We start from the raw sequence: 24,681 nt of genomic DNA on the forward strand, positions 1-24,681 counted from the left end.
CCTCCCCCCCCCCCCATTTGGAGTTTTCTTAGCCAAGATATTGAAGTGGTCTGTTTTTTCTTCTCCAGATCATTTTCCAGATGATGAAATTAAGGCAAATATGGTAGAGTGCCTTGCCCAGGTTCACAAAGCTGTTAAGTTTCTGAGACCAGACTTGTACTTAGGAGGATGAATCTTCACCAGTGTAATACAACTGGTAAATGGAAGAAATTGAACTCAGGTATTCCTGACTTCAATGCTGACAATCAGTCTTCAATGCTGTGATGCCTATTATAGTAGGATTAAATTGAATTGAAGTGAACTGAATTACATCAGCCCAACCTTGGAAACTCTCTGATAGGAAGCCTTGTCTTTCTCTAGGAAGCACTGTTATACAATTTAACAGCATTAAACATGGCATGTAATCTCCCCTGCAATTTTGGTGAAGCTTTTTCTCCTTCTATAATCAAAATCATTCATGAAGCCCTAGGCCTTAGAAGATGTTGGAGGATGTATGATCTCTTTCAGCAAAGAATCTCTCAAGGATTTTCTTGTTCAAAGAAAAATCCTTACATCTGCTTGACCCCTTTGCATTTTTCCCCAAGAAAATAATCAAAATGCCAATGACCTTCAGATTTTTTCTGTTTGCCAACATTAAAAACAACAACAACAACAACAACAACAACAAATAACATGGTTCAGTGTAAAAAGAAATGGAATCAGAATTCAGTGGCCTAGAACTAGAAGAATTTATGGTACAGCAGTCAGGTAATACACTTGGTGTTGAAGGACCAGGGTTCAAATTAAATTTTAGATGTTTCTTACATGTGTAATTTGAGAAAAATTTATTTTTTCTGGGCCTTATTGTGGTAGCGATAATAATGTAAAGATATAGTTATTCAGAAGAAAGATGTGAAATTCATAGCACAATATAAATGCTTTATTTCATGAATATACATTAAAACAGTCACCTCATTTGACTGGTAAATAAGTCTATAGTGCTCGGTCAACCTTTACTTGACTATTTGGTTTCAAGTGGACAAAATGTTTGTTTATGATTGGATAAATCTCAGTCTTCTTCTAGATTTTTAATATTCTTCAGTTACTAGTAATGTCAGTCCTGGGTCATTGGAGCTAAGAAATGGTCACAAAATATAATCAATCTGAAAACTTTCATTAAGTACCAAGTATATACCATATTTTTTATTAGAGGATGAAAATATAAAATATGAAGCTTTAAAAAATCTCTTTGTCCAATACCATGTTATCATTCCTTGGAGGTGGTTTATAATCCTACTGCAACCTTTCCAGGAAGTCGCAGCAACTGTGGCCCAGGATCCAGGGGGCTGATTGTATTTTCTACCTCTAACCTGAGAATTAGGTCTCTAGTTCTGGCCTCTAAGTAAGGAATCTAATGTTGTTGAGTACCACTAGTTATGGAGGGAAAAATTAATGGAATAGGAGAGGGAGCATAAGAGGAAGGAAAAGAAGAAAGAATAATAACTTATAAATAATAGTGCTTTAAGTTTGCAAAGGACTTTGGAAATATCTCATTTTATATTCACAAAAGCATTAGGATTTAGATGCTGCTATAAAGAGAGAAATAGATATTAAAGAGAGAAAAAGGAAGAGGGAGCTATGACTCAGGCCTGAGATTCAATATTCTGATTTTCTCCCATTGGAGAGCAGGTGGAGAAGGTAAATGGGTCCTGGGTCAGGTGTTCAGATTGACTAATTGTCAAGGGTTTATCCTGATTTCTAGATGCTTAAAGTCAGGGCAAAGACTAGTCTGTGGTGGAAGGTGTGGAGGAAGCACCCTTAATTGAAGAGTGAAAATTAGATAGAAGGGAGGTTTTGGCATCTACTCCAGGTCTGTCAACACAGACTCCTGATGGTGGCTTAGAAGTGAGACCATCCTCATGTTTCTTTTGCCAACCTGCCTTGGGGTGTTTTCCTCTGAGATCCCTATCAAGGGTCACTTCTAGGCTTCCTGTTGTATTATTCTCACTTGGCTCACAGCCACTATGAAAGGTTTTCTCCAGGCCTTCTCTCAGGGGTTAGCTGAGAGTTTGGTACCCTCAGGGTGATTTGTGGGTGGATTTCCCCAGGCTACTGTTTTGTTTGTTGGAATTTTATATTTAGACTTCCAAATGATGTTTCATAGCTCTTTCATGGGCAATGGACTACTAATAGAGATTCCTCTGGGCCAAATTGTGTTCTATTGTTATTTTCTAGCCTGTATTTCTGACCATTTCGTTGAGGGTTTTTCTTGGTTTACATGACTTTTCTTCAGTGGCTGGCAGGCAGTCTATCAATTATTTGCTCCAGGCAAGTGGACTGGAAAAAGGAGTTAGATATGAAAAGAATCTGCCATAAGGAGAGATTCATAAAAAGGAAAGAGCCTCCCATTCACTTAAAATATTGTTATTTTTTTCATCTCTGATATTTTAAAATGTATCCCTCAATTAACTCCCTTCCAGGGAACCATCCATTATAATAAAGAGTAAAAAAGGACAAAAAGGAGTTAATTGAAGTTGTAAAACCAATATATATATATATATATATATATATGTGTGTGTGTGTGTGTGTGTGTGTGTGTGTGTGTGTGTGTGTGTTGGTCACTTCTAAAATTCTATATGTGTGTAAATATATGCATGTATTCATATGTGTACATAAGTATATGTAGGTGTAAATATGGATTCATGCATAAATACATCTATATAGTTTCACATGGCCAGTAATATGTACATTTTCATATATATTCATACATATATACACATATATTTCATATCATTAGATCCTGAAATATCATTCATATTTTTTACCACTGGTGCATTTAGTTTTGTGGTTTAAACCCAGGGATGCCAAAAACTATTGAGGTGGGTGTCTGCCCACCCAAAAATGGTTGTGATTTCTTGATGTCTTGTGGTAGAACCATTTCAAAGAATTAAGGCAGACCACATATAATACAAGTATAAGCATTTATTTAGATTGATGGCACTCATGAAGCAGACTAAATTCCAAAAGGTACCAGCAACTTCAGAGAAAGCAAAATAATTTTTTATAGGGTAAAGATGTAATTTCAAATGGAAATCATGAATATTGAAAAGGCAGGAGGGCTTTGTTAAGGAATTAGGTAATGGAGGATGAGTCCTGTTTATGGTTTGGTGGTTAAACATTCTGGTCATGCAGCCCTCTAATTAACTAGTTATTGTGATACTGTCTGGTCAAGATAGATAGTTAGGTATTGTGCTCTGGTATTGGGTTAGATGGATGATGTTATTGTGATTGAATAAAAAACACACCTGTTTCTCTGGGAATGGATCTGGGGGCAGTGACTAGAGAGGCAGTACCTGGGTTCCCATTACATAGACTTATATACCATTTCTGTGGGCACTAAGAGTTCAGGGATGCACCTGTTGTTCCTGTGAGCTGTTAGGAATATATGGAGAAGTTAGTACATTGGTAGGAGACTAGGTAGGCACAGTGGGGTGTATAATGAAGGTAGAATATTGGGGCTGAGGGAAGCTTTATCAGGATTCCATCATTTTGTGTTCATGAAGAAAGTAAGTACACACCTAAAGTTTCAAGATAGTAAAACTTACAGGTAGGGAAAGAATGAAGTCAGAATAGTTTGCCATTCTGTTTTGGGTTTTATTTTATTTGATTTTGGTTTTTTTTGGAGGTGGGTGGGGAAGGTAGTGTAATTTGGTTAAGTAACTTGTTGAAGGTCATTCAGCTAGTAAGTTTTAAGTGTCTGAGGCCTGATGTGAACTCAGGTCCTTCCAACTCCAGGACCAGTGCTTTATTCACTGTGCCACCTAGCCACCCCATAGTTTGCTATTCAGGAATTGCAGATTTTGATATTCTTTTTTTTTGTCTTAGAACTGTATATAAAATTTCCCTTCAAAAGAGGAGTATTTGTATGAGAAAATCCTTCCATTGTTAATCTGAGCTTATCTACACTATGTTAGACTAGCAGTCAGGAATGGGGAACCTATGGTGTTGAGGCCACATGTGGCCCTCTAGGTTCTCAAGTGTAGCCCTTTGACTGAACACAAACTTCACAGAACAAATCTTCTTAATAAAATACCTTTCTGGCACTATGGTATGTCAGTTAAATCAAAGGTCTCAATGGGTTGATTTTCTGTTACACCATTCCTAAATTCTTCCTTTCTATTCAACAGGACTAGTTCCTCAACTGCAACTCTCATAGCTGACTTTTCTTGTTCCATGCTTAGCTGATGACTTCATTGGAATTACTTTCATGTTCATTAAGGAAAAAGACAGTGATTCTTACCCTAAGAGAGGCAAAAACCTCTTTATCTCTGCTCCTTGGACAAGATAAATCTTCACATTTTAGCAATGATAGATGGCAATGTGACAAAGTATCATTTGTGTCCTCTCACTTTACCTTTTTTTCTTCTCTGCAACAGGGGCAAAGAGATATTTTCAGCCTCTCAACAAATAACAGAGAGAGAAGGGCATCTCCTCAGTCTCTTCTTGGTTGATAAGTGGCATCTTGTCTTTTAGAGTCATCTATTTAACTACACTTAGTAACACCATTCTTGATTTTTATCACTAAGCTATAATCAGGTAAAATGTTTACATGTCCAAAAAACTGTACTAGTGTTTATTTTTCCCTTACTTAATACTCCCCAATTTCCCCAATTTCCATATGCAAATCAACCTCTGAAGCATAAAACACTAAAGACAACTTTATTCCCAGATTCACTCCTAATTCAGCAGCCCATAATGATTAAATGAGTACTTGTTTTTTTAAAGGGCTAAATTAAAATTGTGGGGGGTGGAGCCAAGATAGCTGTATAGAAGCAGGAAAACTTTGTGACCTTCCCCCATAACCACCTCAAATACCTTTTAAAATATGAGTCTAAACAAATTTTAGAGTTTCAGATCCCCCAAAGTGACAAAGAGAAACAAATCTCCCATTGATGGCAGCCAGGAAGGATGGTATGAAGGGTCCATCACAGCCCATTGGGAGTGAAGACAGTTTTAGGCCTAGGGTGGCCCCTATTAGCAGTGGATAGAGCTGACCTTGGGAGAGTGGATCACCAGTAGCTGTGGTGGTTTCCAGAAATATCAAACCATAAATGCCAAAGACAAAATAAAAGATCAGTGTAAAATTTTGTTGGAACTGGGGGGGGTGGATATGAAGGTGTGGTCCGACCTCTGCTCTCTGAAATGAGAAGCAGCCACATCTTGTGAGAAGCTTCACAGCTGCTGTCATGCAGATCATAGGGGGGGGGCAAGCAAAAATTCAGAGGGCAATTGCTCTTGTTATAACCTGCCTGGTTCTGGATGGTGGTCTTGGGTGGTAGTTCTGAGGTGTGTGTCTAGTAGCCAGAGTGTGCATGGGTTATAGAGATGGTGCCCTCCTAACAGATCCAGAATCTGTGAAAACCCCATCTAATTGGGACAAAGCTCTCTCCTCTGGAAGCAGAGTTCTACAGTGGCAAAGAGCTAAAAAGTCAAGTAATTGAGTGGCAACATGAGTAAGAAAAGGAAGCAAAGTAAGGACAGCAATCCAACTTTAGATACCTTTTATATTTTATATTATATTTTTACATTATATTTTATTATCATAGTGTGGGAGAAAGAAGTGACCAAACAGTCTAATAGTACATCAATCATAATAAAATTCTAAGTGATTGATGAATTAGGTGGGACTATGATTTAATCAGTATAAGCATTCTTTTTCTGGTGTCAATCTGTTGTCAAGTCACACTATACTAGGCCTTAGAAGGTAGCTCCTCTACCCTGTGCCTGAACCAGAATTCTCTTATTGAGTCTCATTAATATTCAGTATCATGTAGAAGAGACCCAATCATATAGTTATGGGTGGAGAGCAGGACTCTAATCCCTTTGAGTACAACCTAAGTCCTAGAATATCCACAATACCAGTCATGGAAACAGAGCAGGGCCTTCAGCTTTGAGAAATATGACAGATGTTCAGGAAAGAACCTGGTTGTACTAACTATGACAACAGCTCAATTGCTGCAAGAAAAAAAAATGGAGTTGTGAGAGAAAAGACTTCCTTTCCAGTCACAAAAGCTTTAGAGCTTTTTGGGCTCAGATATTTCCCTTGGACTTTATTTCATAATCACCAATACTATGTTTCTGTTGGTAGAAACCCCTAATACCAGATTGCCTCCCACAATGTGAAATTGTCCTTTCTACATCATGTCCAGTAAAGGTCCATTCAGTGTGTCCTAGAAAACCCACTGGAAGAGGAAACCCACAAATTCCAAAGGAGTATCCATTCTACTTTGAGACAGCTCCCACTATAAAGAAATGTTTTCTTATGTAAATGCTAAATTTGTCCACCCTCCATTGCTTCTTCATCAGCCTTCTAGAGTCAAGTGAAACAAATCAAATGCCTCTTCACTATGTGAATACTCGAAATATTTGAAAATAATTGGTTCTTCTCTTTCCTAAGCAAACCTTTCCTTCTCTATGTGAAGAATTCAAAATTTCCCAGTCTTCATATGATATGTTAATCAGATCATGCATTTAGTCCTTTAAAAGAACTTAGTGGTCATTGAACCCTAAAAACCTCATTTTACATATCATAAAACTGATGCTGAAAGAGGATAAAAGACAACCAGAATCACATAGCTAATATCTTACTGAGAGGGATTTAAAGCCAACTCTTCCTGACTTTAATTGCAATCCTCTGACCCCTTCAACAAATTCCTTCTGAAGACCTTTCATCAATGTGATTGCTCTGCTTCAGTCAAAATTTAGCTTTAAAATTTCCATCCAAAAATTAAGAGTCCTAGAAATAAAAACTATATTCCCTATCTGACTTGACCAGGGCAGAAAAGAAGTAGAGGGGAAAGAAATAAGCATTTCTAAAACACTTGCCATGAACCAGGTACCATGCTAAGTGCTCTTACAAACATCACCTCATTTGAGCCTCAGAAAAATCCTATGAGGTAGGTGCTGTTATTATCTACATTTTATAGCTGATAAAACATAGGCAAACAGAGCTTAAATGACTGTCCAGTATCAAACAACAAGGAAGTCTCTTCTGAGATTGAATTTTAACTCAGGTTTTCCTGACTAGAAGTTTAGCACTATATTCACTGTGTAACTTTCTTTCCTCTAATAGCTAGCATTTATATAATGCTTTTTAAGTTTTAGGTATTTTGCAAATATTATCTCATATTAATATTTACAACAGCCCTCGGAGTTAGGTGCTCTAATCTCTCTTCATGCATTTGCTAATTGTCTGATGCCAGAGTTGAACTCAGGTCCTCCTGATACACAGTTCTGTATTCTATCCACTGTGTTACCTAGCTGCCCAAAGATTTTCTCTCCCATTTTGAAAAGACCCTATGCATTTAATATAAGATAATATTAAAAATACTTAAGTCATGTAGATGATAAAAATCATTAAATATCTCACAATTATATTAAATCATATTCATAGTGTGTTTTCAGGCTTTACAAAGTACATTCCAAGTACTTCTTCACTTAAGTATCCCAAACTGAATTGGTATTGCTCCAGTCAAAGTTAGAACTCAGAAATACCTTAAAATAAAAAGACCACTGAATCTCGTGGTCATCTCTCGTCATGCTGATATAGACCTTGCCATTGGACCCAGTTGGCTCTGGAGGAAGAAGTGAGACTGGTGACTTTGTACACCCCTCCCTCACTTAAATACAATTCATTTGCAAATGATGACATCATCTTCCTGATGTTATAGTCCTCTTTGAGAATGGACAAACAACAGCAACAATGCCAAAAATCCTGGTAGGATCTTGCTATTATTTATCTCTATTTGGAGGATAAAGAAAAAGAATCAGGGTACAGTTAGTGTCTCAACCTAAATGAATCCAATCAAAGATAATATGTAAGAGGTGAGATTTGCATTTGCCTCCATTTTCCTGGCTCTTTGTTTTGTGATAAATCAACTAGTAATATGGATCCTTAAATTCTAAATTCTATGTTTGAGAAACTTCCTTTCTCTCCTGATTTTGTAACCCATAGGTTTGTAAGCTCAAATTTCATCCCTAGAAGAAAAAAAGTGCCAAGTTCATGCAAAGACTAGGCCTATAGTCCATAGACATTGATAGAAAGGAAATTTATGACTGTCTCTCACTGGGCTTGTCAGTGAAGAAGCCAAAATTTCTGTCAAGTGTTTTTACAGAGAGAAAATAGCCAAAAGGGGACAGGAAAGATTGATTTAGTCTTTTCTTTCAGAATATATAATTATTTGTTTCAGTAAATATTTCCCAATTACACATAAAAATGTTAAAAATCATATTTTTAAATGAGTTTCAAATTTTCTCCCTCCTTCTTTTTCCTGACCCCACCTTGAGAAAGCAAGCAATTTGGTATAAATTATACATGTGAAGTCATACAAAACCTATTTCCTTAGCCTTGTTGTGAAAGAAAAAAAAAACATGAAAAATTAAGGTAGAAAAAAAGTATGCTTCAATTTGCATTCAGAATTCATCATCCATCTCTATGGAGGTTTTACTGATTCTTCAAGGCTATTCCATTCCATATCATCTTAACTTTTACACAGTCCGGCTCCTTAGTGTTGTGATTATAGCCAGCCATTCAACAAATTTTCCTTAAGCACATATGATATCCCAGACTATGTGCTAAACACTTTGGATATGAATATAAAAAATAAATAGGTATATTCCATCAGAGGCACTTGGTGAATGTATACATATTGTTTATATATTGATTCTTCCAATAGAATGTAAGGTCCTTAAGAGAAGGTGACATTCCATTTTTGTTTTTGTATCCCTTGAACCTAGCGCAGGGACTGATATATATATATATATATATATATATATATATATATATATATATATGGTGCTTAACAAATATTTTCTGATAAATTTCATAATCATTGTATTTCCATTATTAATCATGTATATATTAATTTTGAAAATATTGTATAGAGCTTCACCCAACCTGGGAAATGGGTATTACAGATAAAATTATACCTACTCAGTAGATTAAGAAGCTGAGCATCTGAAGGACTAAATAGAATGTGCATGGAGACACAACTACTATGGTTCTTAGACAAAATTTGAAACCACGTATTCTACAGACCTCACTTCCAATCAATTAACCAAACTGCTTCTTTGGCATGAGCCCCTTCTCAGTTATTCCTGAAATTCTGCCACAGGCTGAAATTGATAGTAATAAGACAAAACAGAAATGTCCCACATGACTTTCCGATCTCATAACCAGAATGTACTTCTAACAGTGATATCTGTTTTTATTTATCAAATTACTGTAGCTGAAATAGGACTTCTCTGATGGAGATTAAATGCTGAGCAACAGAAAGCCACTTTCAAAGAAGCTTGTACAGAGTTCAGCCTCATGTCTGAAATGTAAAAGAACAACCATGACATTTGCCTAATTGTATGCTCTGTCCTGAGGAAGGAAGAAAATATATTCTGGTTTGTTCTGTCTTGATTTTATGATTATAAATGTTTTAGCAAAGGTCCTTGAGACCAATCACCATGACACAGTCAGGAACCCGAAATACCTTTATTTACCTCAAAATCATATAACCATTTTCAATTCAAGTTTCTAAAACAATAAACTTTCTTCTGTTTTTTGCCAAAGAGAAGGAAAGTCTTCCATAGAGGAAAGAGCACTCCCTGTTCCAAAATCAAGAGACCTGGGTTCAAATGCTTCTTTGGTACTTACTATGTTATATTCACAAGCAAGTAACTTTGTCTCCTTGGGCCTCAGGTTCTTCAACTGTAACATCAGGAGATCTGATTAAGAGATAGGTTGTTATGAAAAAGAGTATTTGGGTTTGATTCCTACCTCTAATAATCACTATCCATGCAATTTTGTAAAGGTTCTTCACTTCTCTGTACCTCAATTTAGTTCATCTGTAAAAGAAAGAAGCAGAATTAGATGGTCTCTGAGGTCTTTTCTGGCTCTTGATCTATGAACCAATGTAATATCCACAGTCTTACTCCAAATACTTTCTTTATGAATCTTTCTGTATCTTATCCTCATTAGTTTTAGTTTTTTCATTGGAAAAAAAAGTAAAAGGGGGTTAAAATAGCACTTGCTACATCCCACTTTTGTGGAAAGACTAGTTTTTGTTAACCGCAAAGCACTATATACATGAGTATTAGGATTGTTAGTACAAAACTTTAAAATATGTAGCAAACAAAACATGACTGGAAGTGTAATATTTAGAATAAACAGGATGTTTCTAATATGATGCCTGGGTTCAAAGGCTATAGGTGCTACTTATTCCTTATGATACCTTGTGAAAATTTTCTTTGGGCATGCATTTTCTCCTGTGAGAAATAAAGGAGTTGGACTCAACAGAGGCCACCTTTCCTCATTAAACTATGTCCTCACAATTCCCAAGACCTGATTTCAAATCAGTGATCATAGATATAGGCTGGGCACTAGAGGATTCTCAGGCCAAAACTCTTTATTTTATAGGGAGTGAAACTGATACACATAGGAATTAAGTACCTCCAAATTCCTTTCTCTAGAAAGTGGACTATGGAAGACCACAAGTGTTAAAATGAAATGTGATGTGTTTCCAGTAACATTGAAGGTAGAAGGGTACAAGGGCAAATAGTTTTAATAGTTTGACTCACATGTTTGGAATGTAATAAATTATTATTGATGGATAGATGAATGGATGAATGAATATGTGCATCAAAGTCAACAAGTTAAAAGGCATTTATTAAGATATTGACATATATAAACTAGTGTGTGAAATGCTAGGAAAACAAATACAAGCAAAAAGAAAAAAAAAAGTGCTTGCCTGAAAGGAACTTGCATTCTAATGCAAAAAAGAAAACACTTTTAAAAAAGGAAGAGAAAAATATGTGATTGGGGGAGGGGAGATGAAATTCATCAATATGAGTGTTGCTTCCTGAACACAGTCTTTTTTTGGGGGGGTGGTGGTAGGGTTATAGTCTAAAATCTTTATACATGCATATATATACATATATATATATATATATATTCCCCAAGTAAATATAAAAAAACATTTTCTCAAATTTTGATTTCCAAATTCTCTCCCTCCTTCCTTTGCCTTCTCTTTCCCTGAGACAGAAAGCAATTTGATGTAGACTATACGTGTGTAGTCACACAAAACACATTTCCATATTAGTGATTCTGTCAAGGGAAACAGACAAAAAAAAGAAAAAGGAGTAAGAAATAGTATATGTTTCAATTTGCTCATACTCCATAAGTTCTTTCTCTTAAGGTGGATAGCATTTTTCACCATAAAGTCATTTGGAATAGTTTTGGATCTTTTTATTGCTGAGAATACCTATCTATCATTCACAGTTGAACATCATGCAATTTTCTTTACTGTTACTGTGTTTAATGTCTTATTGGCTTTTACCTACTTCACTTTACATCAGTTCATGTAAGTCTTTTCAGCTTTTTCTGTAAGTATTCTACTTATCATTTCTTATAGCACAATAGCAATCCATCACAATCATATAGCACAATTTGTTCAGCTATCCCTAATTGATAGGCATCTCTTCAACTTCCAATTGTTGCCATCACAAAAAGAGATATCCATACACATTTTTGTACATATATGTCCTTTTTCATTGTTTTTAATCTCATGAGGATACAGATCTAGTAGTGGTATTCCTGGGTCACCTGACATCAGTCTTAACCTTCCCTCTCATTATATTATAATTCACCTCACAAAATCACGGTCTTAATCATGGATGGGGCCATGGAAATCATGTAACCAACCTATAAAAACCAAAAATATTTTCCACTATATATTCATCAAGTATTTAAATAGTTGCTGGTTCAAAAGCTACCATGGAGTGAATGTGTCATCACACAAGGTAGCCTGTGACATTTTTGTACCATTCTAAATGGGCATTTTTTTATATCAAGATGAAACTTGTCTTCAACTCTCATCCAATGCTTCTATTTCTGCCCTGGGGAAGAAAATAAAACACATACAATAAAAAAAAAAACAACTAGAGCAAGTCTCCTTCATGTATATGATAGATTAAAATTACTTGATACTTGATGTATCCTTCTACTGGAATCTTCTATTCTTGGATCTAAACAGTCACTGTTTCTTCCACTAAGCCAAAGGAAACATAGTCCTAAAACTTTTCAGCATCCTATTTTTCCCCTTTCAGACTGTTTGAAGCTTGTCAATATTCTTCGTCAAATGAAGTGCCCAAAACAGAATAGAAATACTGCATCTGTGGTTTGATCAAGATAGCATGCAATGATACTTCCACCTCCCCAGCCATAGGTATTATTATAATCTGAATTGAAGCCTTTAGAGACTATATATCCATTTTTTTTACAAAACCACCACATTTAAACCTCATCTCCCCAGTTAGGGTACAAGTATTTAAACTTAAGAAACATTACTCGTATTTCTTTTTTATTTGTGGCACATGGAATATGAGAGAAATATAATAAACATCTGTTGACTTGGTTTGACATGCTTTGTGGTGAAATTTTTGGATATCTTTCCTGGACAATCCTCACTCCTATATGTAAATGGTCATTATTTCTCTCAATGTGAGGGAAGGAATAGAATTGTTTTTTGCCTTACAATCACTGAAAATGTCAGAGTTGAAAGAAGAAAATGCCTCAGAAAACTTCAAGTTTCACTGATTCAACCTTGCCTAGGAAAATTGTTTATGAATTTTGCCTTTAAAAAAATAGAACTTTCAGGATAATGCATGCAAATCCCATCCAATAGATATTGAAATATGAATTTAGCAACTAAAGACAAGTTTCATTTAAGTAGAAATATTAGAATGTGTTTTATTGGAAGGAACTGTACAAATTAAGTGATTGCTATCATTTCAAAGAAAATTGGGATTTATTACAACATAGAAGAGATTAAAAATTAAATTACAAAATCATTTTATACTGCTTAGCGAGAAATTCTCTTTTTGTCTTCCTTTTTGGATATCAAACATATTTTAAAACAAAAGCACTATTTTTCAAACAATCTATTCTTTGCTATACAAATTACTTCTTATGGTCATTAAAAGTGCCATAAAATAAATACGTGGTAAAACTGCAATGTCTCTTTTCTTTCTCTTGTAGTTTAGTGCATTCAGTATATTCAACTTGTCTTGATAACTGTGAGAAATTAGTTTACAAAGTATTGAAAAATGGGGAGATTTCTTTGAGGAGAAGACAGAAGGCTGAACTTGGAATCAAGGTAAACTAGGGTATATGAAGAAAAAATGTGGAACTACCCTGGGCCATCAATAAGCTTACATTCCTTTGGTTACAAGAGCTGACATTTACACAGATAAATAAATTGTTAACACATATTCAAAGTATATCTAAAATATCTGGGTGGGATGCAACTTTTTAAAAACGGGAATTCAGGAAAAATCCCTCCTAAAGGAAGTGTCATCTGAGCTGACCCTAAGATGAAACTGGATATTTTGAGATGCAGAGGAAAGGAGGGAAGGATTTTAACCATTGGAGATCAGCTGTGCAAAAACATGTAAACAAGAGATAAACTTTAATATAGGGAAAACTTAATCATAGTAGAGCAACATGGCTATAATATAGTGTACGTAGCAGATTAATGTGCCACAGTCTCACAAATACAGCCTGGAGCCAATTCATGGTAGGCTTTGAATGACAAATAAATGAATATATATATCCAGAAAGTAAGACAAAAAGAGAATTTTTCACTAATCAGTATAAAATGATTTTGTAATTCAATTTTTAATCTCTTTTTTGTCGGAATATATATATATATATATATATATATATATATATATATCCTAAAGCAAGTAGGTACAATTACACTTCCTGAGTTATTAACATTTCTTAAATTGTTGTATATCAGGTTTTCTCAACAGAAGACTCGTATTTTGTTGTAATCTATAAATATTCACATTAATTTGAAAATTTTTGTGATAAATATATGACTAAGGCATTTTGGGGGGTATGATTTTGTACCCCTGAAATTATAAAATATTAACATCTACCCTGAGTGTAAACGAAATTTTGTCTCCTGATAAAAAATTCTATGCAAGGAAACTCTGGGCTGAGTTCTGTTGGAGTATGTTGCTACTGCACTTTGAGTGTGATAGAAAATTATACAAAGCTATTAAAACACATACTTAAATATTTTCCTAGACCATGAAGTCAAGTGTTTCTCCTAGAATAAAAGAATCATAGAACTACTAATTTTTATTTGCCAAGATCATTATCAATGATGTTATACAAATTATGTTCCCTCCTAAGATTTTCTGCTAGAATACATAAAGGAAGCAAATAGTCACTGATTTCTCTTCTGGAGGGAACCTATTCCATTTTTTAATTATTATAAAATTTCCCCTCATATCAAATGAAGTTATTTTTCAATCCTCCCTCATTGTTTTACAATCTACCTCTTAGTGTCAACCAGACTATATCTTAATATTTTTCCTCATCAAAGTCTTTCAAATAATTGAAGAAAAGTACCATGTCTTCTCGGAGTCATTTTTTTTCTGAACATGTCCAGATACTTCAACTAACCTTAATATTTTAGATACTACACTGTTAACTATCTTCTTGTGCTAAAAGATATATCACAAAAATCCAGCATCTCCCTTTGCTGCTGTGCCTTAGAGTTCATAACATGTTTTGTTGTAATGACAATGAACATGAAAACTCTATTGTGTCCATTGTGTAGACCTTATGTCTCAGAGCTTTTATTTGCCATGGGTCATAGAATTAGTAATTGGTGGGAATTATTCCCAGATATTTGTACTTCTTGTTCAGTTGTCTTCAATCCTGCCTGGCCCCTCCAACTATACACAGCTATTGACTTCACTTTCTCATTACCTGATGCACCCAGTATGAAGCCATGATGCTCTTCTCCAATTGTCTCCTTCCCTTCTTCATTGGGAATCCAGAGAGGTAAATATAACACTGAAATATCAGTTAATCCTTCCAAAACAGAGATCACTAACAAGGGAAATTCTAGAGAAAGAGCTCTGTCACAAGAAAAGTAAATAGTAAACGCTGGTATGGGTGTGGAAAAATAGGCATGCTAACGAACTGTGAAATGTTAGAACTGTTAGAAATGTGAACTGGTCCAACCATTCTGCAGAACAGTTTGGAATTATGTCCACAGGGTTACCACTACTAGGTCTGCCTGCCAAAAGAGATAAAATACCTGCATGCATAAACATATTTATGGCACTTCTTTTTGTAGTGGCAACGAATTAGACATTGAGGGATTGACTACCACTTTAGGAATGGTAGGACAAATTGTGGTACATGATAATGATGGAATGCTGTTCTGCTATAACAAATAATGGTAGATAGATGGCTCAGAGGATAGTGTATTCAACCTATAGTCAGGAAGACCTGATTTCAAAACTTACCTCAGCAATTGGTAGCTGTGTGATTCTGGGAAATTCACTTAACCCTTTTTGCCTCAATTCTTCATCTGTAAAATGATCAGGAGAAAAAAAAATGGCAAACCACTCCATTATGTCTGATAAGAAAACCGCAAAAGGGTCACAAAGAGTTGGATACACCTGAAAAATGAACAAACAATAACATAGGAAATGATGAGAAGGATAGTTTCAGAAAAAACAGGGGAAGATTTGTATGAACTGATGCAGAGGAATAAGTACAACCAAGAGAACATTATGGACAGTAACAGCAATATTGTAATGATGATCAACTGTAAAAAAATTAGCTATTCTGATCAAAACAAATGATCCAAGACAATTTCAAAGGACCCAAGACAATTTCAAAGGACCTATGATGAAAAATGCTATCTTCCTTCAAAGAGAGAACTGATCATCTCCAAGTTCAAATTGAAGCATAGTTTTTCACTTCTTTATTTTTCTATTTTTTTTCTCCTCTGTAAAATATTCAATGTGAAGTGTTTTGTAAGATTTCACATTGATAGCTGATGTTATATTGCTTACCTTCTCAATGGGTAGAGGAGAGGTGGGAGGGTGGGAAGAGACTTGTAACTCAAAATTTAAAAAAGTGAATGTCAAATGAAGAGATAAATAAATAAAAAGGAAATTCTATCATATAATTTTTTTACACAATACGCATATGTCCGAATCAAATTTTGGTTGTGAAATATTGGATTCAGCTCCAAGCAGGTCCTCAAATGAAGTGAACAATGTGATGCTGTATCAACATAAAAAAGTTAACACTTAACAAACAATCACAGGCAGAGGAAAGCAAAGATATTGTCTAGCAATATATATGAGATGTATTTTAGATTTGCAATTTTATGTGAATATGGAATTCACATACATGGCATAAAATCTGCATATCAAACTCATAGAAAGGGTAAGCCTGATATTCTGACTTTCTGTAATATTTCATCAAACTGCTGGAGTCAGTAAATTATATTTATACGTCATTGTTGTTGACAGGACCACCAGAGCAGTTCATTTTATCATACAGATTTATAAAATTTCATGTTTCACTACAATCTCTTTCCTAGGTCCACCTCCCGCCCTCCAATTGGTGAGTTTCTATTGGAAACTCCATTTTGTGGGTGAACCCAGGCCAGCCATTCTTTATCTCACTCTTAGTCTACATTTTAAATTCCAAGTTTTAAAAACTTACCAAACATTGCATCTTTTTTATTACTGGGTTGTCTTGTCCCATTAGAATGGAAAATTCTTGATGACAGGGATTGGTTTTATTTTGCTTGCATTTATATTCCAAGCTCTTTGCACATTTCTTAGAGTGTAGAAAATGCTTATTTTTTTCTTTCCTTCCTTCCTACCTACTGTTTAATTCTCAGCTTTCTAAAATTCTCCGATTCATATTATAAAATGTAATTGGATTTAAAAAGCATTGATTACATACCTACCATGAAGACAACATCTTTTACACAGAGCGGAAGCAGTCCTTCACATTCAAATAACTTATCCTCAATTATAGAGATATTGCAAATATATAGAAAAGCACTTAGGATATCTAAACATAGTAAAGATAAAGTGAACACAGAAAACATGAAGAATCAGAAAATTTATCCTACTTGAAGACATCCTGAAAGGGAATTCGGGATACCAAGAAAAAGAAATAACAAGGGGAGCATTTTAGGTAGAAATATCAGTCATTTCAGTCCTAATATTATATATGAGGATACCACCAGATATATATATATATATATATATATGGACAAGTGGATAATAACAAGGATGTTAAGCAGAAGAAAGAAGAGGAAGAAGAACAATATCATCTATAAATTTACTTGGACTATTATAAAATCAGAGATCTAGAGCTGGAAAAAAATTAGAGCTCAATTTAATTCTTTCATTTTACATATGGAAGAAGAAAAGGAAACTGACTGTCACTGAGGTAAAGTAACTTGCTTATGTTCACACAGCTGGTAAATATCTGACATGGGATTAGAACCCAAGTCTTGCTTGACTCACTATTTCTTACTGTCACCCAAAACTGAATGTGTCAAAAGCAGAGTATGTACCATCTCCTCCAAACAGAGAAGAAACCTCAGTCACATGACTTAAAATAATCAACTGTGCTTATATAACTGTTAGGTAACAATAATGATAAAGATAATAATAGTAACTATGATTATTATTATCATTGTTATTATTAGCTTTATGCTCATAGGTACTAGAACAATTCTAGTTATTATATGTTAGGAACATATCAAATCATAACTTTGATACATAAATTATTCTATATACGTTATTTGATCCAAACTCTAATTTTATAGATGTAGAAAGTGAGACCCAGACTTGTTGCCTTGCTTCATGTCTGCATTATTTACCAATACATAATGTTGTGAGTTTAAAGTTAACAACAACAAAAACAACAATAATAATTATCTCCTTTCTTCCTCACAACAAACCTTTGAGGATTTTTTTTCATATTTATAGTTTTCTAGGTCCTTTTTTCCCTATTTATAAATGAGGAAACTGAGCCAAACAGAGTTTAAGTGATTCACCAAAGGGCACATAGGTAGTAAATGTCTGTTAGGATAGAAACACATGTTTTCCTGACTCTAGGCCTAGCACTCAATCCACTTCAACAATTCCCTTTGTCATATGGTTGTTGTGAAGATCAATTGATATATGTACACAGTTTATGGTTATGAATATCTAAATGCATCTTCTTATGCAACAATCTGTCTATCTAGAATCTATCCTATTATCTCCTATTGGTCAACTATCATGTGTCTAAAAGAGGCAGGATGTCATAATCCAGATAGCTGCCCTCAAAGTCAGGAAGATCTGGGTTGTAGCTTTTCCTCTAGTATATGTTATGTGACCACAAATAAATCATTTTATCTCTTAGTAAATCAAGTCATCTATAGAATTATATATTCTAGATTAGTTCCATATCCTCTTTTAGATTGAATAGGCTTTCAACCAGCAAGTGCCTTGAACTAATGAGATTTCATGTCCAATGGAAATTAGACATAAACATATGTATATACACAGACGCAGAGACATATATGTATGCATATGTGTCTATGTATTTATATACATAAATATGTATATGTATATATGAATATGTGTGTGTGTGTGTATATATATATATATATATATATATATATATATACATGTCTCGGTGTCTGTGTATTCTCACACATACACAGAGGCTCTATGAAAAATATGCTACTTAAAATGTATGATACTTTGCTGATGTCACCGAGCATGCTTGCATTTTGAGGAAGAACCTAGAGAAACCTACTATCAGGCACCTTATAATGGCACAGAGGTATGCTTAGGCTCTCTAAGGCTATGTCAAAAGAAAATGAGCACTTATGAATTGATAGGGGATTCCAATTATCAAATATCTACTTAAAATCTCTCATTCTTGCTCTTCCACATGTAGAGCAATTAATAGCTTCTGGACTTTCAATATTGATCATTTCATCTTCCAAAGGAATCAATGACAAGAAAGCAACAATGGAAAATCTTTTTTTTATATGATTCTTGGTAATATAGATGAGCCAGGTACTAGATTATAAATTATGGAAAACTTGGGGAGGAAATAACCATATCCTCTTCTAAATGATGATGGATAAGCTGAGGAAAGTCAGGTGGGAGATAAAGAATTTGCAGAAAACATCTCTTAAAAATAGCAAACTTGTAGATCAGTGAACGTCACTTACAATTGTTTACCAATATTTTAAGAAATAATTTCATAACATATTTCATGTTTTTCTTGTAGTGAAGAAGATATATGACCTGGGTCATAATATGGTTAGATCTCTTTAAAACTAATTAATGGTCCAAATCAGAGATAAACAACCAGATCAGTGTCAATAAAGCAGGAAGTCTGCAGTGGAGGTCACTGTGAATTTCTGCTTAATCCCTAACTATGGGAATGTTTTTTTTTAATTCTTTGACAAAGGCATAGATAGTATACTAATCAAATTTGCAGATAAGTCAAAATGGAAGAAACCAGATACACACTGTATAACAGTCAGCATCCAAATTAATCTTGAAAGTTTAGGGCATAGGGATAAATTTAATAGTTAAAATTGACTAAAGATAAGAGGAAATTCATACTCTTGGTTAAAAAAAACTAAGTATAAATATCTAAGTCTAATATGAGGGAATCATGTATTAGACAGAAATTTGTATGAAAAAGATGAGAGAATCTTAGTGGACTAAAAGATGATTATGAGTCAGCAGTAAAATGTAGCAAGCAAAAATTAAATAATATTGGATTTTGGGGTCAAATTAAATAAAAAATATGGGATAAGGATTTAGTCCCTCCATTCTTTGCTCTAATTAGGTAAGTTCTAGAGCCCTGTGCTCTGTTCTGGATGCTACAACTTGGGAAGAGCATTGATAAACCTGACAGCCTTCAGAGAAGAACCATGAGGATGGTGATAGATATGGATATCACATTCTATAAGCATCATTTGAAGAAACTGGGATAATTAGTTTGGAAAAGATAAAATTCAGAGGGGATGTTACAACTGTTCAAATAATTAAAGAGATGTAATGTGGAACAGAGACTCAACTTGTTTGGTCCCAGATGGGAAAAAAAAGAATAGCAATAGAAAGAAACTTCTAAAATGCTAATTTAGGTTGGATTATAGGGGAATGAAATAAACAAGCTAAATATCATAGCAATTATGGCTGTCTCAGAGTACAATGGCATCCATCTGGAGTTGACAAGTTTCCTGTCATTTAAGTTTTCATGCAGATGCTGAATTACCCTATATTGGGTTTGCTATATTGATAATTTTTTGAGGAGGATGGTTGGACCAGATGACCCCTGCAGTACTTTCCAAACTTGCAAATTCAGTCATTTTCTGTCTCAAATTGTCATTATCACACATAGTAATCACATCACAAGACTTCTGAATGTGTCTATGGGCCTGGAGGGAGTGGATAGGTAAATCCATTTGTGCTTGTGTGAGAAAATTCAATGTGATTTCTCTCTTTTTTAATGAAGATTTTTAAGTGAAATCTGATTGACCAATTAGTGATAATAGAGAAAGGTTTATTATTTAATAAAAAGAGCTTGGTCTCAGGGCGGCTAGGTGGTGCAGTGAATAGAGCACCAGCCCTGGGGTCAGGAGGATCTGAGTTCAAATTTGGCCTCAGACACTTGACACACTTACTAGCCATGTGATTTTGGGCAAGTCAACCAACCCTAATTGCCCTCAAAAAAAAGTTTGGTCTAGATAATCTCTGAGGTTCCTTCCTATTCTGACATCCTATGAGTCTTTAAATGTATGGTGAAATGGGAGGTCCAGAAAAATACCATCTAAATCTGTGAGAGCACAAACACTCATAAGTATTTTATTTTATTATGAAAAGGGACAAGAATATTTAAGTATGGGTGATATTTTTAATCTACTTCTTCAACATCACCTGTTAATACTCAGTTTGCCTTTCCAAAATATTTGGAGCATTATTCAAGTTTTCAGATTTCTTCTGAAGTCTGCTTCATTGTAGGTACTAAAACCTATCTTTGAATAGAATATTCAGAGATCTCCATTTCATGAACCAGATGTTCTGAGCATTTAATAAATAATATCCAAATATAGAAGTTTCTGAGAAGTAAAGATTAGTAATACATATAAATAATACATATATAGAAACCCATATACATATATTCTCATTTTCAATATTTGTTTTTAAAAAAGAATTAAATTGAAGTTTTGAAATATTATATTTGTTAATAAGAAATTTGCTGCCAAAAATTTGCCCTACTGACCAGAAATTGGCAAGCAGCAAGCTACAGAAGAATTTCACATTAAATCTATCTCAGCAATTCTATTACAGAACCCAATCATCCCCATTCTTACCTTTCTATTTCTTTTGTGATATTTTTAATCTACTTCTTCAATATCACCCCAGGCAGTTGAATTATTTCTCCATTTCACCTTTCTTGAAATGTGTTTCTTTAGCTCACCCCCTCTAATCACTTGCATTTCAGAAATCAAAAGCCTTTCCTACTGGATTCAATAACTCGACATTCCACAGGTGGATACCACAGGCTAGAAGTAAACAAATGCCCATTCTGGACTCATAAAACCATGTGCAGACTGACTCTACTTAGATGTTTTACTTTTATTCATGTTTTTACTTTCATTATTGGTCTGTTCCAAAATCCATGAAGGCCAATATATTTATGCCAAGACTTTATCTAGAGTAGCAAAAATAATTGGAGACAACTACATAGATTATGTCAAAGTAGTGGTTTTACCTCAATTATTCTGAAATTTCATGGCAGTGTTTAGGGTACATGTATATGAAGCAGAAAGAGAACTAGATTTGCTGTCATTAAAGCTGGGTTAAAATTTCAGCTGTTTTATATATGATCTCTGTTAGGTTGCTAATTCCCTCTCTGCCTTAGTCCCTTCATCTATGAGACACAAGTATTGGCATGGATGATTTACAAGGTCATTTCCAATTCTAAAGCTATGATCCTTTGATTTTGTTATTTATCATTGCATTGTGTAGTGTATGGAAGTCAAGGGGAAGTCACTGAAATTTTTGGGAAGGTAAAAGAAAGGAATAAGAGAAATGGGGAAAGGAAAAGTTGAGGTGTCTTAGTAAAAATTATTGGGGAGAGATCCTACAGATCACCTTGTCTAACTTCTAGACAGGAATATCAACATATTTCTTAAATCCCTTATTATGTCTTTCTTTCCATTCTTTTTTTTTCTTTTTCCTCCCTTTATTTTTCTTCTATCTTTCAGTATCTCTTTCTCATTTGTTCTCTCTCCTTCTCCTCTCTATCTTATTCTTTCTCTTTCTGTGTATGTATATATGTGATTAAGTGTATGTATATAAACATACATTTCTATAGAACTTGGGCTAGTCATGGTAACAATCACTTTTCATTTCATTGAGTAATTAGTCTTCAAGTCTTTGTATAATTCACATAAAACATTAAAATATACTTAAAACTAGATTTTTATATTTCTGGAGCTACTAATTTTGACAGGTTTTTAAACTTTAAGTAGCAGACGAACTATTATGGGAAAAATGTGTAGAATCTGAAAATAGGATAATTTTGTCTTTTAACTTATAAATAAAATTTTATTTTTCCCATATTATATATGAAGAAAAAAATTAGGATTAATTTTTACAAGATTTTGAATTCCAAATTTTTCCCTCTCCTTTTCCTCCCCTCTTTTAGGGAATTTGATATTGTTTATACATGTGCTATCATCTAAAACATATTTGCATATTCATCGAAGTTATGAAAGAAGAAACAGGTCAAAACCAAAAATATCATGAGAAAGAATGAAGTAATTGAAAAAAATATGCTTCAATCTGCACTCAGAGTCCATCAGTTCCTTATCTGGATATGGAAAGCATTTTCATTAATGAATACTTTGTACTTGTCTTGCTGAGAAAAGCTGAGTCATTCATTGTTAATGATCACACCATATTGCTCAAACTATGTACAGTATTTTCCTGGTTGTACTCATTTCACTTTGTATAAGTTTGTACAAGACTTTACAGGTTTTTCCAAATCATTCTTGTTCATTTCTTCGTACACAATATCAGTCCATTGCATTCATATACCACAGCTTTTTCAGCCTTTCCCCAAATTATAGACATTCGCTCCATTACCAATATATTGACATGGAAAGGACTGGTATATTTATTTCTCCACATGTAGGTATGTTTCCCTTTATTATGATCTCTTTGGAATACAGACATAGTAGTGCTATTGCTGGACCAAAAGACATGCATAATTTGCTTGCCCTATGGGTGTAATTCCGAACTGCACCCCAGAACAGTTAGATGAGTTCTAAACTCTAATAACAAGGCATTAGTGTCCCAATTTTCCCACATCCTCTCCAATACCTTTGCTTTTCCTTTTTTTGTCATAATAGCCAATCTGATTTGTGTGAGTTCATAATTCAGAGTTGTTTTCTTCTGCATTTTTCTAAAAAAAATTAATTAGAGCACTTCTTTGTATGCCTAAACAAATCTTTCTTTTTTTTTTTATCTGAAAACTGTTTGTATTCTTTGACCATTTATGAATTGGAGAATTCTTATGAATTTGGCTCAATTCCCTATATATTATAGAAGCTTTCATCAGAGACACTTGCTGTAAGGATTCTTCCCCAGATTTCTGCTTTCCTTCTATTCTTGGTTTCATTGGTTTTGTTTCTACAAAATCTTTTCAATGTAATATTATCAAAATAATCTGTAATACATTTTTAATAATCTCTATCTCTTGTTTGGTCATGAATTCTTCCCCTTCCCATAGAACTGACATATAGACTATTCTTTGATGTTCTAATTTGATTGCAGCACTGTCTGTGGTATATTTCACTTATACTTTCCTTCCTTATATCTCTTAATTAGGCCTATTTTTGCTTTTACTTTGTTTAAAATCGAAATTGCTACTCTTGCTTTTTTTTTTTTTACTTCATCAAGGAACATAATAAATTCTGCTGCAGTCCCTTACTTATATTCTGGGTGTGTATCTCTGCTTCCAGTGTGTTTCTTGTAATCAACATATTGCAGGATTTTAGTTTTTTATCCACTCTTCCATCTGCTTCTGTTTTAAGGAAAAGTTCATCACATTCTCATATATAGTTATGATTACTACCTGTGCATTTCCCTGTACATCTTCCTCTGGTCTGTCTTCTCCCTCTTTCACCCTTCCCCACCTCACCAGTGTTTTGCTTCTGTCTACCATGTCCCCAGGTCTGACCTCACCTCTGTCATTCCCTCCCCCAAACCCATTACTTAATCTTCTACTCTCCTACTTCCCTCTTGGGTAAGATAAATTTCTATGTTAAAATGATTGTATATAATAGTCCCTCTTTGAGGCAATACTGAGGAGGGTAAGCTTCAAGCAATGGAACCATGTTCCATCTTCACGTCCACTGTAATAGGTCTTTTTCACCTCTTCATATGTTGTAATTTACCACATTCTACCTCTTCCTTCCTTCTGCACACATTGAACTCCTCTTTCTCATTCATTATTTTTATGTTATTCTCTCAAATTCACCGTATACCTATACCCTCTCTCTCTCTCTCTCTCTCTCTCTCTCTCTCTTTCTCTCCATATATATATATATATATGTGTGTGTGTGTGTATATATATATGTATATATATATATAGAGAGAGAAAGAGAGATAGATATAGATATATATTCCTTCTAACTGCACTGTGCGCTATATGTATATATATATATATAATTATATATTTTATTTTTCTATGCCCCAGTGCCTATATATCTGATTTCCCAATTACATGTA

The 24,681-nt window shown here is 34.3% G+C and overlaps 1 pseudogene; it reads left to right on the forward strand.

Moving 5' to 3' along the window:
* LOC138172102 (ribonuclease P protein subunit p40-like) overlaps positions 1–24,681 on the forward strand; it is a 118,885-nt pseudogene that overhangs the window by 52,963 nt on the left and 41,241 nt on the right.

The sequence above is a fragment of the Petaurus breviceps genome, unplaced genomic scaffold, assembly GCF_028583685.1.
Source record: "Petaurus breviceps papuanus isolate PSGF00001 unplaced genomic scaffold, PetGlider_PUasm1.0 490, whole genome shotgun sequence".
NCBI lineage: Eukaryota > Metazoa > Chordata > Mammalia > Diprotodontia > Petauridae > Petaurus > Petaurus breviceps.